The sequence below is a fragment of the Lissotriton vulgaris genome, chromosome 6 (assembly GCF_964263255.1).
Source record: "Lissotriton vulgaris chromosome 6, aLisVul1.2, whole genome shotgun sequence".
Lineage (NCBI taxonomy): Eukaryota > Metazoa > Chordata > Amphibia > Caudata > Salamandridae > Lissotriton > Lissotriton vulgaris.
The window spans coordinates 1545435020-1545453038 of NC_141694.1; the positions used below are offsets into that span (position 1 = coordinate 1545435020).

General features: G+C 50.1%; 1 protein-coding gene across 2 annotated transcripts in view; it reads right to left on the reverse strand.

Moving 5' to 3' along the window:
* Window positions 1-18019, reverse strand: part of TASP1 (taspase 1) — an 834089-nt gene that overhangs the window by 272863 nt on the left and 543207 nt on the right. The window lies entirely within an intron of this gene.

Genomic DNA, 18019 nt, shown 5'->3' on the forward strand with positions numbered 1-18019 from the left:
AAGCATTAACAATGCAATCGTTTCGCCTTTAGAAAAGTTTGAGCTATTGGCATTGTAAATGACAAAATCTTTATTTATGTGTTTGTTTTGAAAATAAATAAATAAATGGCATTGTCATTTACAATGCCAATAAAACACTAGTTCGATTTCTGAACTCTAAACATTATACATAAACGCAATAACATCAATGCACCAAAACCTATAAATAAGGCACATAAATCATGCCATGTCTTCTACTATAAAGGCCTATGTTTGGGGTAAGAAACTCAAAGTATACATTATACCAAGGGATAAATATTCATCTAGGGCCCTTACTACAATTTTTATGTAAAATCAAGGGGCATATTGAGCAATGTGGCGTAATTGCATAACTTCGGAAATTTCATAACAGGTGCAACATGAGTTTATCAAAAGTATGTCAGATTATGCCAGCAGAACAAAAATGTTATCTCGGCCTTCTACAAAGCGGCCAGTGACTGTGTGAAGGTGAAACAAAAGAGCTAGATGTACATCAGCTCAAAGTCAACTTCAAATTTAAAAAGTGCAACACATGTAAAATCAAAAGAGTTGATGCATCATACACATTCTTAATGAATTATGTACACGTATACATTCTATTTTAATATGAGTGAAAAGTCTTCCGCTTTAAAAGCAAACTTCTTTGAAACTTTTGCAACTAAAAAGGTCATACGAACCATGGTTCTTTTGAGGACATTTAAAACAGTTTATGTGTCACACTTAAACAATAATGTGGGAATATATGTTTGAAAGGGGAAAACAATGACATTGTTACACATCTAGCCTTTGATGCATCATTTATGACCGCTTTCTTCTGTAATGGGAAACATACCAGAGGATCGGGTGCAAGCGAGCTCTGCACTGCTTGGTGCCGGTAGGAGAGGGGGTGGGGGGGCCGAGGATCGGGTGCAAGCGAGCTCCACACTGCTTGGTGCCGGTAGGAGAGGGGGTGGGGGGGCCGAGGATCGGGTGCAAGCGAGCTACGCACTGCTGGGTGCCGGTAGGAAAGGGTGGTGGGGGGGCAGAGGATCGGGTACAAAAGAGCTCCGCACTGCTTGGTGCCGGTAGGAGAGGGGGGTGGGGGGGGCAGAGGATCGGGTGCAAGCGAGCTCCGCACTGCTTGGTACCGGTAGGAGAGGGGTGTGGGGGGGCAGAGGATCGGGTACAAGCGAGCTCCGCACTGCTTGGTGCCGGTAGGAGAGGGGGGTGGGGGGGGGGGGGGCAGAGGATCGGGTGCAAGCGAGCTCCGCACTGCTTGATGCCGGTAGGAGAGGGGGATGGGGGTGCAGAGGATCGGGTGCAAGCGAGCTCCGCACTGCTTGGTGCCGGTAGGAGAGGGGGGTGTGGGGGGAGGGCAGAGGATCGGGTGCAAGCGAGCTCCGCACTGCTTGGTGCCGGTAGGAGAGGGGGTGGGGGGGGCAGAGGATCGGGTACAAGCGAGCTCCGCACTGCTTGATGCCGGTAGGAGAGGGGGGTGGGGGGGGGGGCAGAGGATCGGGTGCAAGCGAGCTCAGCACTGCTTGGTGCCGGTAGGAGAAGGGGGTGGGGGGCAGAGGATCGGGTGCAAGCGAGCTCCGCACTGCTTGGTGCCGGTAGGAGAGGGGGGTGGGGGGGGGGGGCAGAGGACCGGGTGCAAGCGAGCTCCGTACTGCTTGGTGCCGGTAGGAGAGGGGGTGGGGGGGCAGAGGATCGGGTGCAAGTGAGCTCCACACTGCTTGGTGCCGGTAGAAGAGGGGGTGGGGGGGCAGAGGATCGAGTGCAAGTGAGCTCCGCACTGCTTGGTGCCGGTAGGAGAGGGGGGTGGGGGGGGGGGGCAGAGGATCGGGTGCAAGCGAGCTCCGCACTGCTTGGTGCCGGTAGGAGAGGGGGTGCTGGCCAGAGAGGTAGCACTGAAAAGAATATCGCGCGAGGAAGATGAGGACATGCGTGTGTATAGAAGGAAAGCAAATGAAAATTACAGGGGTGGGAGAGATAGGAGGGAAGGAGGAAAGTAAAAAAAGAGGAAGACTTGTGAGAAAAGGACGTCATGCAAGCCGAGGGAGGGAGCCGTTGTGAGAGCAACAAACATCCAGAGAACTGGTTCACACACAAGAGCTCAGAGAACTACGCAGAGCCGGGCGAGGGAGAGGGTAAAAGATAGCAAGAGAGAGAGCAGGAGGGTCTGAACTGAAGAAGAGAGGGAGAGTGTTGGCAAGAGAGAAAGAGAGGGTTAATGAGATGGGTGGAGAAAGATCGAAAGGGAGAGAGGTTGAGGAACAGGTTTAGAGAGGCAGAGACAATCAGAGTGATGGAAAGAGAGAACGCACGAAATTGGGGAGGGAAGATGAGGGAATGCAGCCAGCTAAACAATATGCAAAGCCGACCTACGAAAATGACGGCGTGACTTTACAACAACTGACAGGAAAAAACGAGCACCTACGGGCACACGGACAGCGGGAGTGGGGGCGGGAACGGACAGCGGGAGTGGGGGCGGGAACGGACAGCGGGAGTGGGGGCGGGAACGGACAACGGGAGGGGGTGCGGGAACGGGCACACGGACAGCGGGAGGGGGGGCAGGAACGGGCACACGGACAGCGGGAGGGGGGGCAGGAACGGGCACACGGACAGCGGGAGGGGGGGACGGGCACACGGACAGGGAGGGGGGCGGGAACGGGAGTAAAATATGCCGCTTACATGCTAGCAACTCGAAATCGTGCAGCCCACCCCTGCAAGGCACACGTTGGAAATGAAACCAACATGCCGATACGAAGAAAAAAAAGCACCGCCCACCGCCGCATGACGTGGGCAAAATGCGAAAAACTGTCGGGAACGCCCACGAATTTGGGCCGGCCATGACGGACAGATCTCTGTTCCAATGGCTAGCCTCCATTTATGGAGCTAGCCAATGGAACAGAGAGGCGGCACAAACATCCATACTGTAACTCATAAGATTTCGCCTGCGCGAAAGTCTGCTGCGCAGCTTTCGGTGAGGCGAAACCTAAAAAGGGCCTACTTTCGTATAATCTGACCAACTGTACGATACAACACGAAAGTAAAGCTAGTTTGTTATGGCTAATTTTTTTCTGTGTTGAAATTTTTTATTAGCATTTTATAAATATAGTACAATACCATATTTTCTAAGACAATTACATTGTAATAGTAATATAAATATGTAGATAATTTAATTCATTATGGAATACATATCATTATATCATCATATCTGAGAGATGATAAATATATGAACAATCGCATTTCTCTCAATAGAAATCACGTAATATTCAATAAAAAAGATTAAAAATGAGTTGGTAAAGTCATAAAGTCTAGGTTACTGGTAAAATATAAAAGCAGATTGTTGGATTATTAAATTGTGGAACTTAGAAATGACATTCTATTGTATATTAAAGAGGTAAATATCTAAACAATAAGAATATAGTAAAACCATCAACATAATATAATATAAAATTATATAACATATAATAGATTATATTCCATGAAAGAATTGTAGAAATACAAGGTAAAGATTAGATCCGTCAATTCTCCCTAACTATATTACTAGTACCTACAACAGCATATCTGATCAGAGGGGGAAATATAGTTTACAACGCACACATTACAACGCGTGTCATTACAACAAATGTTTCACAACGCGAAATCCATTACAACGCATGTCATTACATCGCATAATTCATTACAACGTATCCCCCAAAGTAACGCCCCAGCGGAGTTAGAATAGTAATTGCGTTGTAATGGATTATGCATTGTAACGACATGCGTTGTAATGACATTCGTTGTAATGGGTTTTGCGATGTAAAAAATGCATTGTAATGTCATATTCGATCGGAGCGAATGAGACATAAAGGATCAGGAATCATAAACAAACTAAATTGTTGAAATAGCCAACATAGGGTGAACAGTATTGTTAATGACAGAATCAACATCTACATGCAACAAGCATTTACAATGCAATAGGTTTCGCAGCATTAAAGTTTGAGTTATTGGCATTGTGTATGACAATGCGTTGCATAACATTTTTAGCAAACTTTGAATTGGTGAGCAGTGAGAGTGTGTGCAAGAGTATGCTGTTTTTGAAAGCAGTGTGGTAGAGAGTGCAGGAATTTGGATGACCTGAGCAATGTGGATGATGCACCTCACGCACGGGGCTGACGCAGTTATTATTCACACAGCTCTGATGATGCACCTTAGGCACGGGCTCACAGCTGTTATTATTCACACAGCTCTGATGATGCACCTCAGGCACGGGCTCACAGCTGTTATTATTCACACAGCTCTGATGATGCACCTTAGGCACAGGCTCACAGCTGTTATTATTCACACAGCTCTGATGATGCAGCTCAGCTCTGATGATGCACCTTAGGCACGGGCTCACAGCTGTTATTATTCACACAGCTCTGATGATGCACCTCAGGCACGGGCTTACAGCTGTTATTATTCACACAGCTCTGATGATGCACCTTAGGCACGGGCTCACAGCTGTTATTATTCACACAGCTCTGATGATGCACCTCACGCACGGGCTCACAGCTGTTATTATTCACACAGCTCTGATGATGCACCTCACGCACGGGGCTGACACAGTTATCATTCACACAGCTCTGATGATGCACCTCAGGCATGGGCTCACAGCTGCTATTATTGCTGCTATTATTCACACAGCTCTGATGATGCACCTTAGGCACGGGCTCACAGCTGTTATTATTCACATAGCTCTGATGATGCTCCTTACGCACGTATTTTATTTTAGACGTGGCCCCTGGACCATGGGTCCGGCCACAAAAGGAACAACTTTCCAGAATATTTTCGGGTGGTCATTTAAAAAGAAAATATTTCTCTGTCTTGCTCTGTCTCGCTCCCTCTCTCTCTGTCTTACTCCCTTTAGCTCCCTCTCTCTCCGTCTTAGTCCCTCTAGCACCCTCTCTCTGTCTTGCTCCCTCGAGCTCCCTCTCTCTCTCTTACTCCCTCTAGCTCCCTCTCTCTCTGACTTGCTCGCTCTAGCTCCCTCTCGCTGTCTTACTCCCTCTAGCTCCCTTTGTCTCCCCCTCTCTCTGTCTTACTCTCTCTAGCTCCTTCTCTCTCTGTCTTACTCCCTCTAGCTCCCTCTCTCTGTCTAGCTCCTTCTAGCTCCCTCTCTCTTACTCCCTCTAGCTCCCTCTCTGTCTTGCTCCCTCTAGCTCCCTCTCTCTCTGTCTTGCTCCGTCTAGCTCCCTCTCTCTCTGTCGTACTCCCTTTAGCTCCCTCTCTCTCCGTCTTAGTCCCTCTAGCACCCTCTCTCTGTCTTGCTCCCTCCAGCTCCCTCTCTCTCTCCTACTCTCTCTAGCTCCCTCTCTCTCTGTCTTGCTCCGTCTAGCTCCCTCTCTCTCGGTCTTGCTCCCTCTAGCTCCCTCTCTCTCTCTTACTCCCTCTAGCTCCCTCTCTCTCTGTCTAGCTCACTCTAGCTCCCTCTCTCTATCTTACTCCCTCTAGCTCCCTCTTTCTGTCTAGCTCCCTCTCTCGCATTCTTACTCCCTCTAGCTAACTGTCTCCCTCTCTCTGTCTTACTCTCTCTAGCTCCCTCTGTCTCTGTCTTACTCCCTCTAGCTCCCTCTCTCTGTCTAGCTCCTTCTAGCTCCCTCTCTCTTGCTCCCTCTAGCTCCCTCTCTCTCTGTCTTACTCCCTCTAGCTCCCTCTCTGTCTTACTCCCTCTAGCTCCCTCTCTCTCTGTCGTACTCCCTCTAGCTCCCTCTCTCTCTGTCTTCCTCCCTTTAGCTCCCTCTCTCTCTCTTACTCCCTCTAGCCCCCTCTCTCTGTCTAGCTCCCTCTCTCTCTGTCTTGCTCCCTCTAGCTCCCTCTCTCTCTGTCTTACTCCCTCTAGCTCCCTCTCTCTGTCTAGCTCCCTCTCTGTCTTACTCCCTCTAGCTCCCTCTCTCTGTCTAGCTCCCCGTCTCTCTGTCTTACTCCCTCTAGCTCTGTCTAGCTCCCTCTCTCTCTCTGTCTTACTCCCTATAGCTCCCTCTGTCTCCCTCTCTCTCTGTCTTACTCCCTCTAGCTCTCTCTCTCTGTCTTACTCCCTCTTGCTCCCTCTCTCTCTGTCTTACTCCCTCTCTCTGTCTTGCTCCCTCTAGCTCCCTCTCTCTCTTATTCCCTCTAGCTCCCTTTCTCTGTCTTGCTCCCTCTAGCTCCCCCTCTCTCTATCTTACTCCCTCTAGCTCCCTCTCTCTGTCTAGCTCCCTCTCTCTCTGTCTTACTTCCTCTAGCTCTCTCTGTCTCCCTCTCTCTGTCTTACTCCCTCTAGCTCCCTCTCTCTCCGTCTTTCTCACTCTAGCTCTCTCTCCCGCTGTCTTGCTCCCTCTAGCTCCCCCTCTCTCTATCTTACTCCCTCTAGCTCCCTCTCTCTGTCTAGCTCCCTCTCTCTCTGTCTTACTTCCTCTAGCTCCCTCTGTCTCCCTCTCTCTGTCTTACTCCCTCTAGCTCCCTCTCTGTCTTTCTCACTCTAGCTCTCTCTCCCTCTGTCTTACTCCCTCTAGCTCCCTCTCTCTCTGTCTTACTCCCTTTATCTCCCTCTCTCTGTCTTACTCTCTCTAGCTCCCTCTCTCTCTTTGTTACTCCCTCTTGCTCCCTCTCTCTCTTGCTCTCTCTAGCTCCCTCTCTCTATGTCTTACTTCCTGTAGCTCCCTCTCTCTATGTCTTTCTCCCTCTAGCTCCCACTCTCTCTGTTTTACTCCCTCTAGCCCCCTGTCTCTGTCTAGCTCCCTCTCTCTCTGTCTTACTCCCTCTAGCTCCCTCTGTCTCCCTCTCTTGCGGTCTTACTCCCTCTGTCTCCCTCTCTCTCTGTATTACTCCCTCTAGCCCCCTCTCTCTCGGTCTTACTCCCTCTAGCTCCCTCTCTCTCTGTCTTACTCCCTCTAGCTCCCCCTCTCTCTCTGTCTTGCTCCCTCTAGCTCCCTCTCTCTCTTATTCCCTCTAGCTCCCTCTCTCTCTGTCTTGCTCCCTGTAGCTCCCCCTCTCTCTATCTTACTCCCTCTAGCTCCCTCTCTCTGTCTAGCTCCCTCTCTCTGTCTTACTCCCTCTAGCTCCCTCTCTTCCTGTCTTTCTCACTCTAGCTCTCTCTCCCTCTGTCTTACACCCTCTAGCTCCCTCTCTCTCTGTCTTACTCCCTTTATCTCCCTCTCTCTGTCTTACTCTCTCTAGCTCCCTCTCTCTCTTTGTTGCTCCCTCTTGCTCCCTCTCTCTCTGTCTTGCTCTCTCTAGCTCCCTCTCTCGGTCTTACTCCCTCTAGCTCCCTCTCTCTATGTCTTACTTCCTCTAGCTCCCTCTCTCTGCTATAGAGTTGCCTTGTGAGCAAAGAAAATTGCTGTCAAGCATTGCAGATCTCCTGCGAGACGCTGGCGAGTGTGAACAGCATGAGGAACAGGCAGAGCTCTTGGCCTAAGTTGGTATATCCAAAAAAGACATGAAATGTTAGGTTCCCACTCGAGGCCTGCACATGATTGCAACAGTGCCTTTCACATAAGTTAAGTTAGATAAGTTAAGTTTATTAATTTAGCACAGTTACTTAAAACCATTGCTATACAGAATCTACTTTAGCTCAGTTATAAAATGTAGCTTTTAGCACATTTATCATATAAAAACAGGGCTAAAAAACAATTTTCCAGGCTTAGAGACGGTATGCTTATTGAAAGAACAGCGTTATAGTTTCCTGTGTGAACATTTTGCTGTGCTTGGCCTGATAAAAATAATTAAAACAAAGGGTACTGGGCCAAAGGACGGAAAAAGTCTGTAATGAGTTTTTGAGGGGGAGGGGGAGGAAGCATGGCGGCCAAGGGAGGTAATAGAAGATTGTCCAAAAGTCTCACAAATTTACCAAACCTTGCGAGCACTTGGATGTCAGTAGATGTAAAGCACAAGGCCGGGGCCTCCCAGCACGTCCTAGCACCCCATTTTAAGAACAAGGGCTTCAGGAGGGACCTTCTGGGGGCTGCTAGTGCCGGGCAGCAGCACAGGAGATGCAGCCATGATTCAGAGTGGTATTTGCACAGCCTACAGGCCCCGCCTCACTTCTTGGAGCCCATTTGTTGAAGGCCGTCGAGCGCAGGCCTAGAAGTCGCATAAACATTATATTCTTCCGAGCCACTGCGCTTAAATTTTCTCTGAAATATGCTTGTGGGATCCCAGGAAGATACGACGAGTTCAAAGGGAGCAGAATGGTTGATGACTTTACAGCCTGCAGATCCATAGACTGAGAGATAAGTTTGACTTGTTTGTTGATGGCGCTTTTCCAGGCCGAGTATGGAATGGTAACTGAAAGGAGAGACGACTTGTCAATCTCTAACACTCTTATGGCCTTTTCAATCTGGGTGTTCCAGGGATTGCCAGGACTGGACAGGATACCTTTTAGCTGAAATTTAAGAGTGTTATCACCTACTTTTAGAGTCCTTATAAAATATTTCAGAGTGTCGGCCTCGCAGTAAAGAGATTGTCTTTGTAGACCCAGCTCCAATCGTAGTCTTGCCCGCTGAATGAAACTTGGCAGATGGAAATTTTTTTGTAGGTGGAGATTTGAGCGAGCTCAAGACTGGGGGAGCATACGCCAGGAAAGGCCTGGTGTTCATAGGTTAACGCAGGAAGTAGAATAGCTTTAGTCACCTTCAGGATGGCATCTGCAGAAGGGCTGCTCAGGGTTTGGTTCAACCGGGTCAGGGAGTATGTAATTGCGCCTGCTCTCTTTTGCAAGGCAGCTAGGTGAGCTGTAGGCCTGGACATCTCATTGAACCAGACTCCCAAGTAATTATATTTTGCTGTTGTGTTAATCCTGGCGGGCCCGATGTTCCATACCAGCCTTTTCTTGTTCTTGCATCTGCCGAATACCAGTACCTTCGTCTTTGCCTGGTTGATTTTCAGAGCATTGGCGGTGTTATATATATGGAGCGTACTTAGTGCCCGTTGGAGACCCGATTTTGCTTGGTCCATTATTACGATGTCGTCAGCGTATTGTAATATGTGAAGAGGCTTTTTGGCGGGTCCCAGTTTTGGCGGGAGAAGATTACTATTCTCCAAGAATGTACCGAGATCAGCTGTGTAGAGATTGAACAACAGCGGCGCAAGAACACAGCCTTGCTTTAGCCCGTCTTCGACGGCGATTCTTGAAGAAAGTGTCCTTGGGCCGGTTTTAATTCGCACCCACGTGTTCTTATGCAGGGAAATTAGTGCTCCTAATAGGTCGTGCGGAATCCCCCATTTGTTCAGCTTTCTCCACAAAATGTTCCGAGACACTTTGTCAAAAGCCGTGCTGTAGTCTATGAAGCAGCAATATAGTGGAAGATGGTTTTTTTGCACTGCTTTTTGACTCAGAATGGCTAGAGTAGTAATGTTGTCAGTTGTGGAGGCCGATGCCCGGAACCCAGTTTGGTAGTATGGAATTATGTTATTTTCTACGACCCATTTTTCAAGCAACCGAAGGAGACATCGGGCATATGCCTTTGCCTCCAGATCTAATAGGGCAAGGAGGCGGTAGTTAGCCGGTGACGCAGGGTCTCCTTTCTTGAATATGGGGCATAGAGTCGAACCTAACCAAGAGTCTGGTAGCTGGCCTGTCGCGAACATGTTGTGAAATAGGGGAGTCAATAGGGCCGCCCACTCTTCCGGGGCACTTTGAATATCCCGACAGGGAGTCCGTTGGGCCCTGGAGCTCCGTCTTTTTTCATGGCTCGCAGATACTTGGCGACCTCGACTGCAGTGGTCAGTTCGAGAGTTTCCATTTGAATGGAAACAGCGCGATCTCTTAATTCAGTCACTGCGGGGTCCCCAGAGTCACTGCGGTAAAGATTGGACACGTGCAGGGCCCAGGCTTCTTCACAGACTGCGTTTCCTCTCGTCTTGTTGGAGGAGCGGAGTTTGTTCATATAATTCCAAAACTGGGACTGGCTTTTGCCCTTGAGTAGGGCGAACATTTTTACCCACTCAGACTGTTCTTTAAGTCTCTTGGTCTCCCATAAGGATTTCTTGTAGATCGTCCGCAGAGATGCCACCTTGTTGGCAGTATGTACAGCTCCAATCAGTTTGTGATTGCGGACGGCTTTCCTGAGGATATTTAGTTGGGAGGCTAACAATGGGTCATGGGTTTGCTTCGGATGTGGCCCGTGTGTTCTATGATGAACCACGGGCCCTACAAGGAGATCCTGTAGCTTACCAATTGCCTTATCCCACTGATAGTGTGATTCAACTGAGCACTATGTCTGAGGTTAAGTATTTCGCCCTTGAGCCAGGTTCCCACCTTGGCAGATCCCTGTGAATCCCATTTGATTCTAACCATGGTGTGCAGTTCGGCCAGCGTTGAATGCCCCACTTCTGTCCTTTCGAGGGCGACTTGTACTTGCAGGTGCAGTGTAGCCATTATGGGGTTGTGGTCGCTCTCCGAACTATAGGGAATTTCCATCCTGGCCAGATGATTGCCCAGGAGCGGTGAGAGAAAAATATAATCAATAGTTGAGGTTCTCCTGGATGTTGGCAAAAAATGAGCGTTCGGGTGCTGTTCCAGCGTAATTTGCTGAGCCGAGCGGAAGTTCTGAGTTGTTAAAAAAGTGGTCATCGCTTCTTGCTGTTTGTTTTTCCTAGCTAATAGGCCGTTGGTTGCTAGGTCTTTGATGTTAAAGTCTCCTAGTAGCAGTAACTCCGTTGATGCAAATTCCGCTAAAAGATCTTCCAGTTGTTTTATCATTTGATCAGTTAGAGTTGATTTTGCGGTTTTTGCTGTGTTATGGTAAATATTAATTAGGAGGATAGAGCGTGCCCTGCCTGAAAATGACAGACCGGTAATCAGGACCGTCTGCCCTGCCGTCAGGTTCCGAGGGATAGGTGTGGCCGTTAACTTACACCTGTGACTGATGAAGATAGAGAGGCCCCCTGAGGGTCTTCCATGAGAATTGACCTGGGCGGCCGGTTGAAAGAGTTTATAATAGCCAAGCAGAGGCAATGGAGATAGAGACCAGGTCTCCTGAAAACAAATGATGTCGCTTTTGTTCAGGAATTCCACGGCTGAGTTTGAAGCAAGGGTTGACTTTAGCCCGCACGTGTTCCAAGATATGATAGCTAGTTTGGAATCGGGCCAGTTGGTGTTCTTGTTAGGAGGATCGCTGTTGCTGGGCGAAGTTGATTGACGGCTCTGGGACGGAGTCTCCGTGGCGCATGTTGTTGGCATGGGGGACAGGACAATTAAATTTGCAGCTTATCATACGCTGATTGTTGTAGCATGCAATGTTTAGGAGATTGTCAGCTTTCGACGCATCTGGGAGCCAAGCATGGGTTGCGCCCCGGGACCCCTTCAGTACACTGGAGAGCTGTTTCGCAGGGGCCTGTGGGAGAAGAACGTGGGGGTATTTTTGTTGAATAGGAGCCCATATTTCAATGCCCCAGTTTTCAAATCGATTGGCTTCCTTGAGAATTGTATTCCTGATGGATTCCTGGGACCACATTGTAGTGGTGGCCTCTGAGACTCCTTTCCCTGGTATTGTGGAGAACTTGACTGATATAAGGTCTGAAGAGGGGACCCCGGTCAGCGCTGGAATACAGTTGAAAAGGCGGAGGAGGTTGCATCTGTTAAGAGTGTTGTGTGGGCCCTTGTGCTCATAGTGTGGATAAAAGATTAGTTCTGCTCCCTTTTCCGGATCTGGTGGTCATGACTCCTAACTGTTCCAGGTAAAGGGGCTGTCGCCATCAAGAGTTGGGAGCGTGCTTCGGGTGGGTAAATAGTCCCCCCCGGTTGACTTGTCGTTACCGAGACTTGTGGCACTTGAGACGAAAAATGCCTCTGCGGGTGCATGTGGAGGTCCCAGCAGGCTTTAGTTGGATCTTCTAATGGAGGGAGCGCACAGCAGTCTGTTACCTTGCCCGCTGCTGAGCTATGAAGATCCATGTACGTGATTTCTGCCTTTACCTGGGGTTTAGGTGGACTTTTCCGGTCTTCCATTAATGCTTCGGTGGTCTGTACAGGGTTATTCTTGTTCCCAACGCTGTAATCTTGGGTAGTTGTTCCTGTGAATTTGTTTGGCGGTGATGCGTTTGCTGTAGTTGTGGTGTGCGGCTTAATAGCTCTTGTGATCCCGGGACTGCCCAGGGTTGATGGCCCGGGCTGTTCGCTGGTGACCTTTGAGCCCGCAGGGGTCGTGCTTATCTCGATAATTTTTATTTCGGGTTTTAGAGGCAGGTTGAAAATGGGGAAATAGGGGAGACCCCTTGGTTTATTAACTGGTAGACTGGGTGCCGCTAACCCTTCAAGCCCTGCTCTTCTTTTCGCTAAGCGTTGTTTTTTAGAATGTTTACGTTTTTTTCTCTCCCTCCTTGACAATGAAGTTTTCATTGGAGGCTTAGAAACGCTGAGAGTCGGACCCGTATGGGTAGTGTCAGAGCGATCGGGCCGCATGGTTGTTACTTGGTTGGTGTGGTTTCAGTGAATTCCAAGCCCGCTTTAAGCGAGCCGGGGCTAGAGCCGGGGCTAGTCCCTGATGAAAGACTGGTCGAACTTTTGGTGGCTTGGTCGGCGCGAGGGGGAGTGTTTTTTCTCACAATGCATGGGCCAGCTGGTGTGGCAGAGCGTAGAGGCTCTTCAAGGATGGATGGAGTTGGGACTCTTGTGTGGGCGTGGGCGGAGATGTTCCATGTCTGATGCTGTGGCACTCTACGCTGTTCAAGATTGCGCCCAGGATTTCAGGGAGGGACGAGAGTTTGTTGATTATTGGGCTGCAGGGACAGGAATTCCGATTGCCCATTGTCCCCGCCAAACCTTTGAGGGTGCTTATCCTGGAGCCCAGATCCGACAGTGCTGAGGCCAGAGTTTGCATTAAATCGATCTGCAGCTCCATTTTCTGCGATTGCCATAGCGTGGCCTTTGCTATCGCGTCTTGTTTGGCATGGAGGGATGTCAGTGAGACCGAGATAGAGTTTGTGAGACCGAGATAGAGTTTGTAGGGTCCGACAAAATAAACACGGATGATTCCTGGTCCTCTGGAGAGATTCTGAAGAAGTTGGAGGAAGGGCTAAAGCCCGGTGAGTGGGCGAGTGATTCTTCAATTCGGCTTTCTAAAGAGGCCAGGAATCGGTTAGATAGTTTGTAAGATAATGAGGAGCCATAATTTTTAGGGCTCTTGTTTGAAGGTAGGGGGTCATTCCGACTAGTTGGGGGTGCCCCTGAGCATGAGCTTGCGCTGGGTTGTAATAGAGCCTTCGATGTTAAGTCTGCGATATTGAAGTTGTCGATGTGTTCAGACGGTGTGAACAGGACGCTGCCGTGGACTTGGGCTTGAACTTCTAGCTTAGTCAAAGTGTTTAAAATGGTGATGTTTGTAGAGTCTGAACTGAAAACTGGTGAGGATAGATTTCCTGGAGCTACAGAGAAGGCACTCAGTGAGACAGAAGAACTGTCATGAGTCGTGACAGCGACCTCCTGGGAGAGGGTGAGCAACTGATGTGTCTCATGAAGTGACTCATGGAGTGTCTCGTGAGTGATGGAAGATTTGGGTGAGGATAGAGAGGGTTTCTCCGGAGTAGAGTTTTTAACGTAGGCAGGTCCCGGGGAGCAGTGGTTATCAGTCTGGACATCAGCTTTTAAGTCTGTATCCTGCTGAGATGTTTGGGTAGGGGAGGAACCCTTTTGGACAGGGGTTTTAACAAAGAAGTCGCTAATCCGAGGTTGCGATTGCGATGGTAGGCCGCCTGTGTATGACATTTTGACTTGAGGTGCTGGTGACTCCAGTTGAGCCCCACCGGGGGAGGCGGAGCGGAGGGTAGTGTCCTTCCTCCGTGGGAGTTTTCTAAGTTGCTTGGAGTTTTCCATAGCGAGCCCGCAAGATATTAATCCTCGGTTTAAGAGGGGGGGGGACTACACTCCTCCTGTCCCGTCAAGAGTGGTGAGTGCCCAGAGATGGAGGAAGAGAGCCAGATAACAAAGACCAGGGCAGAGGCTTCTCACCTGTTGACTGGTGACCCCCCCTTGGGCTTGGCGGCTTGGTGGTCACCTGTGCGTACCGCTCGGTCTGGCGTTCTGCGTTCTGCCGATTTCGCCTCTCAGCTCTCCAGTGGCCCCCTGGCCAGCTGACCACTGCTGTCCACTGCTGAGGCCGAGGCTGAGGCTAGGGGGGGCTGAGGCTGGTAGGCTGGTAGGTAGGTCTGAGTCCGGCCGCCGATGCTGGTGCTGGTGCCGATGCCGGTATTGTGACGTGCTGTTGCCGCTGCAGGGGTGAAGCTGCTGCAGCGCTCCCCGCTGATACTGCCGATGCCGCTCACTGCACCCCAGTCTCTTTGTCCTTCCTGGTCCCCAAACTCAGCGTGGGGCTCTGTGAGCGGTGCTATGGAGAGACGCTACAGCATGCAGCTCTGGCTTGCGGGAATGGCGGTCGGCCGGCGTCTCTGGGTCTCTGCTGCTCTCCGCACACGGGACCGGGCGAAAAACCCTCGAAAATGGGAGCGGGGGCCGGGGAAGGCAAAAGCAGACACGGGCTGAAGCGAACGCGGGCAGCGCCTCCCGTCTCCCTGCTCCACTCGCTCGCCCACTCTCACCCCTCCTCCTCCACTCCTTCGATCAGGTGCGGGTGTGAGGTGGTCACAGCAAACGCGAGCAGCACACCGGGCTCCACCGGGCTCCACCGCAGCAGCTCCGCCGTAGCTGTCACATAATATTCAAAGATTGAATCTCTATCTCTATTAACACACCTGCATACAGTCCGCTGGCTTCAATGAACAAAGCAACCTTTCCCCGGCCGAGAGCTTTATAGGCACGCAGCAGCTTATTAAAAACCCATCGATTCCCTGCTGCCTTTGAGGGTTAGAAATCCTCGAAACCGGCCGCACGCTTTCTGATATAATGCAGCAATTTTGCAATGTTTGGCATATTTGGCAATGCAATAAAGGCCCTGGAAGCGCTGGAGGGTGGGGGATGGGCTGGGCAGGAGCAGACTACCTCGACGAAAAGGGCATGTGTGGGGCATAGGAAGAATTTAGAAAGCCAGCTTGCACCCCCCGAAGAGGGCCCTCAGGGCCGTGTTTTCATTTGTGTGCCACTGCACTGCTTTACTACTACGACAGTCTCATGTCATGCAGTCAGTATTTATGATAATGATATACAGTATATTATACATTAAAATTATACTATTCTCTACTGTCTCTACTACTAGTGACAGTTAGCAGTCTCTCACCGTTCCAAATTTGAAGGGGAGAGAAGGTAGTGCCGGAGTCGGACTCGCCTCGGCTCGGACCGGTGTCGTCGTCGTTCTTTTTAAGTTTATTCTCACGACGCACAGTGCGCACTATCCCTGGCGCTGGCGGGCGCGTGACTGCTGTGATGCGTCAGAGGCTAAGAGCAGCAGGTGCAGTTGCGCACTGCGCACAGAGCGCGGGGGCTGTCCCAGGGCCGTCACGTCATTGGTAGTAGGGATAAGATTGACGGCCCTGGGACTCAAACTGCTGGGCAAGTGTCAGTAAAACCAAACTGCAAGTCAACGATGCCATTGCCTGCCTGCCTGGTATATGCATAACTGGGTTTGGTTTGGCTTCGGTTTCGTTTCGACTTTCGTCACAGAACAACAATGCAAACCCAAACCCTTGACTACTTGACTTATGTGACCCATCCATTCTGTGCACGTGCAGAATGCAGATGGCAGATGGTGCCCGTAGCTACGGCAGGCCGGGGTGCGGTGGTGGCGCGCCTCTTGCCCTAAAGCAGGACGCAGGTAGACTCGTCAGTGTAATTGGTGTCACCCCCTGATGAAGTGACACCCGGTGCGGTCCCCACCCCCCTAGTGACGCCACTGCGGTGAGGAATGAGCGGGCCCCCCGGGACCGGCGACCTGCTCCACGCTCGTAGCCAGGGGTGAGAGGTACAGAATGACTCGGCTGGTAACGCGGGGCTCCCATGCCCGAGGAAGGTCCCCGCGGACGCTGCAAAAGTCCGGAGTGCCGGTGAGTGGGGTTAGTTGCAGGGCGGCGGCGGCGGGGTGGGGGGGTTCTGGTGTGTGCTTGCGTGTGTGTATGCGCGGCGGAGGGGGGGGGGTGTTCTCTATGTGTGTGTGTGCATGCGTGTGTGTATGCGCGGCCATGGGAGACAGGAAGCGCGCGCGACCTGATCCCAGTTCGCAAGGTTGCGCGTGCACATCACTTGTCTCCGGTCTCCCTTGACTCCTTCAAAGCAGAAACGATTGAAATATGTTTCGCAGCGACGATCGCTTCGCGATCGGTTCGTAGTGCGAAACCTAAAAAGGGAGCCCAGACATGATTAAATAGTTCCATCTGATCAATAACATCATAAATGACTCTTTCGTACGAGGCAGTCTGAACAATGGCTACCCACCAAGACTCTTGAGATGGTGAAATTGGAGATTTCCATTGCTGTAAGATACATATTTTAGCTGTGGCCAATGCAATATGCTAAAGATGGTACTGTGGTTTGGAAAGATGCTGCGAGTTACTTAAATCTTGCAGAAGAATGGTAGCTAGAGCTAGCGGTAGAGATATGGGTATAGTATTGTGTAAAACTTGACCTATGTAAGACCAGTAGGATCGAACCATAAGGCAGTTACAGATAATATTGAGTATGTCTAAGCCAGGAGCAGCACATCTCCAACAATTGGTATGTGAAAGGAGCCCAGCTTTGTGTAGTTTTACTGGAGACCAATGCCAGACATGGAAAACTTGAACAGGCAAAATTTCAGTCTTGCTTCCCGAGCTCCTCTATCTAGATTTTCCAGTAAGTCTATCCAATCCCCATCTTCATAAGTAATCAACAAACGTGTTTTCCATTTAATACGAAGATCACGTGATAAGGGGTGGGATAATAAGTGTAATGTGAATATTTTGTATATTCCAGATGTAACTCCCTTATATTTCCCCCAGGTATGTAAGTAGGATACTATTGATGAAGTTTGTAGCAACCATGGATGTGGTCCTAAAACCTTGTTAAGGTAAGTGTTAAGTTGTGTATAATTCGCTGCCTGATGTAATGGGAGAGAAAATTCCTCTGTCAATTGTGTAAAGGATTTAAGATCGCCATCATGTAAAAGTTGATCTAAAGTAAAAATACCAGCCTGTTTCCATTGGGGCCAAGATAAAGTTTTCCCTTTAACTGGTATGCCCGTGTTATTGCAAATGGGGGCTGTGGCATGCAAACAAGAATTAAAACCCAATAAGCGATGAGTCCTCTGCCATTCCGGCACATTGCAGCCAATAATGGATTATGTAAATCTAGATAACTTGTACCTGTTCCATAAAAGGCTGAAAGACCAGGTTCTGTGGACAACAGATGTCGTTCCCCATGTACCAATTGCGGTGTATTGGGATCGTCTGTCAACATGTATGTGACTTCAATCAATCAATCAATCATGGCATTTATAAAGCGCACTACTCACCCGTGAGGGTCTCAAGGCGTTGGGGGGTTGGGAATGCTGCTACTGCTCGAACAGCCAGGTCTTGAGGAGTCTTCTAAAGGCCAGCAGGTCTTGGGTCTGCCATAGGTGGATGGGGAGCGTGTTCCAGGTGTGGCGGAGAGGTGGGAGAATGATCTGCCGCCGGAGGTCACTCTTCGAATGCGGGGGACTGTGGCAAGGTCAGAGGAGTGGAGCTGGCGGGTGGGGGCGTAGAAGATGAGTCGTCTTTTGAGGTACGCTGGCCCGCTGTTGTGGAGTGCCTTGTGTGCGTGGGTGAGGAGCTTGAAGGTTATACTCTTGTTGCCGGGGAGTCAGTGCAGGTCTCTCAGGTGGGGTGAGATGTGGCTGCGGCGAGGGATGTCGAGGATCAGGTGTGCAGAGGCGTTCTGGATGCGTTGCAGCCATTTCAGGAGTTTGGCCGCGGCTCCGGCGTAGAGGGCGTTTCGGTAGTCCAATCTGCTGCTGACGAGGGCCTGGGTGACCGTTCTTCTCTTTTCGGTGGGGATCCACTTGAAGATCTTGCGGAGCATGCGGAGGGTGTTGAAGCAGGAAGAAGAGACAGCTTTGACCTACTTAGTCATGGAGAGGGTGGAGTCGAGGATGACCCCTAGGTTGCGTGT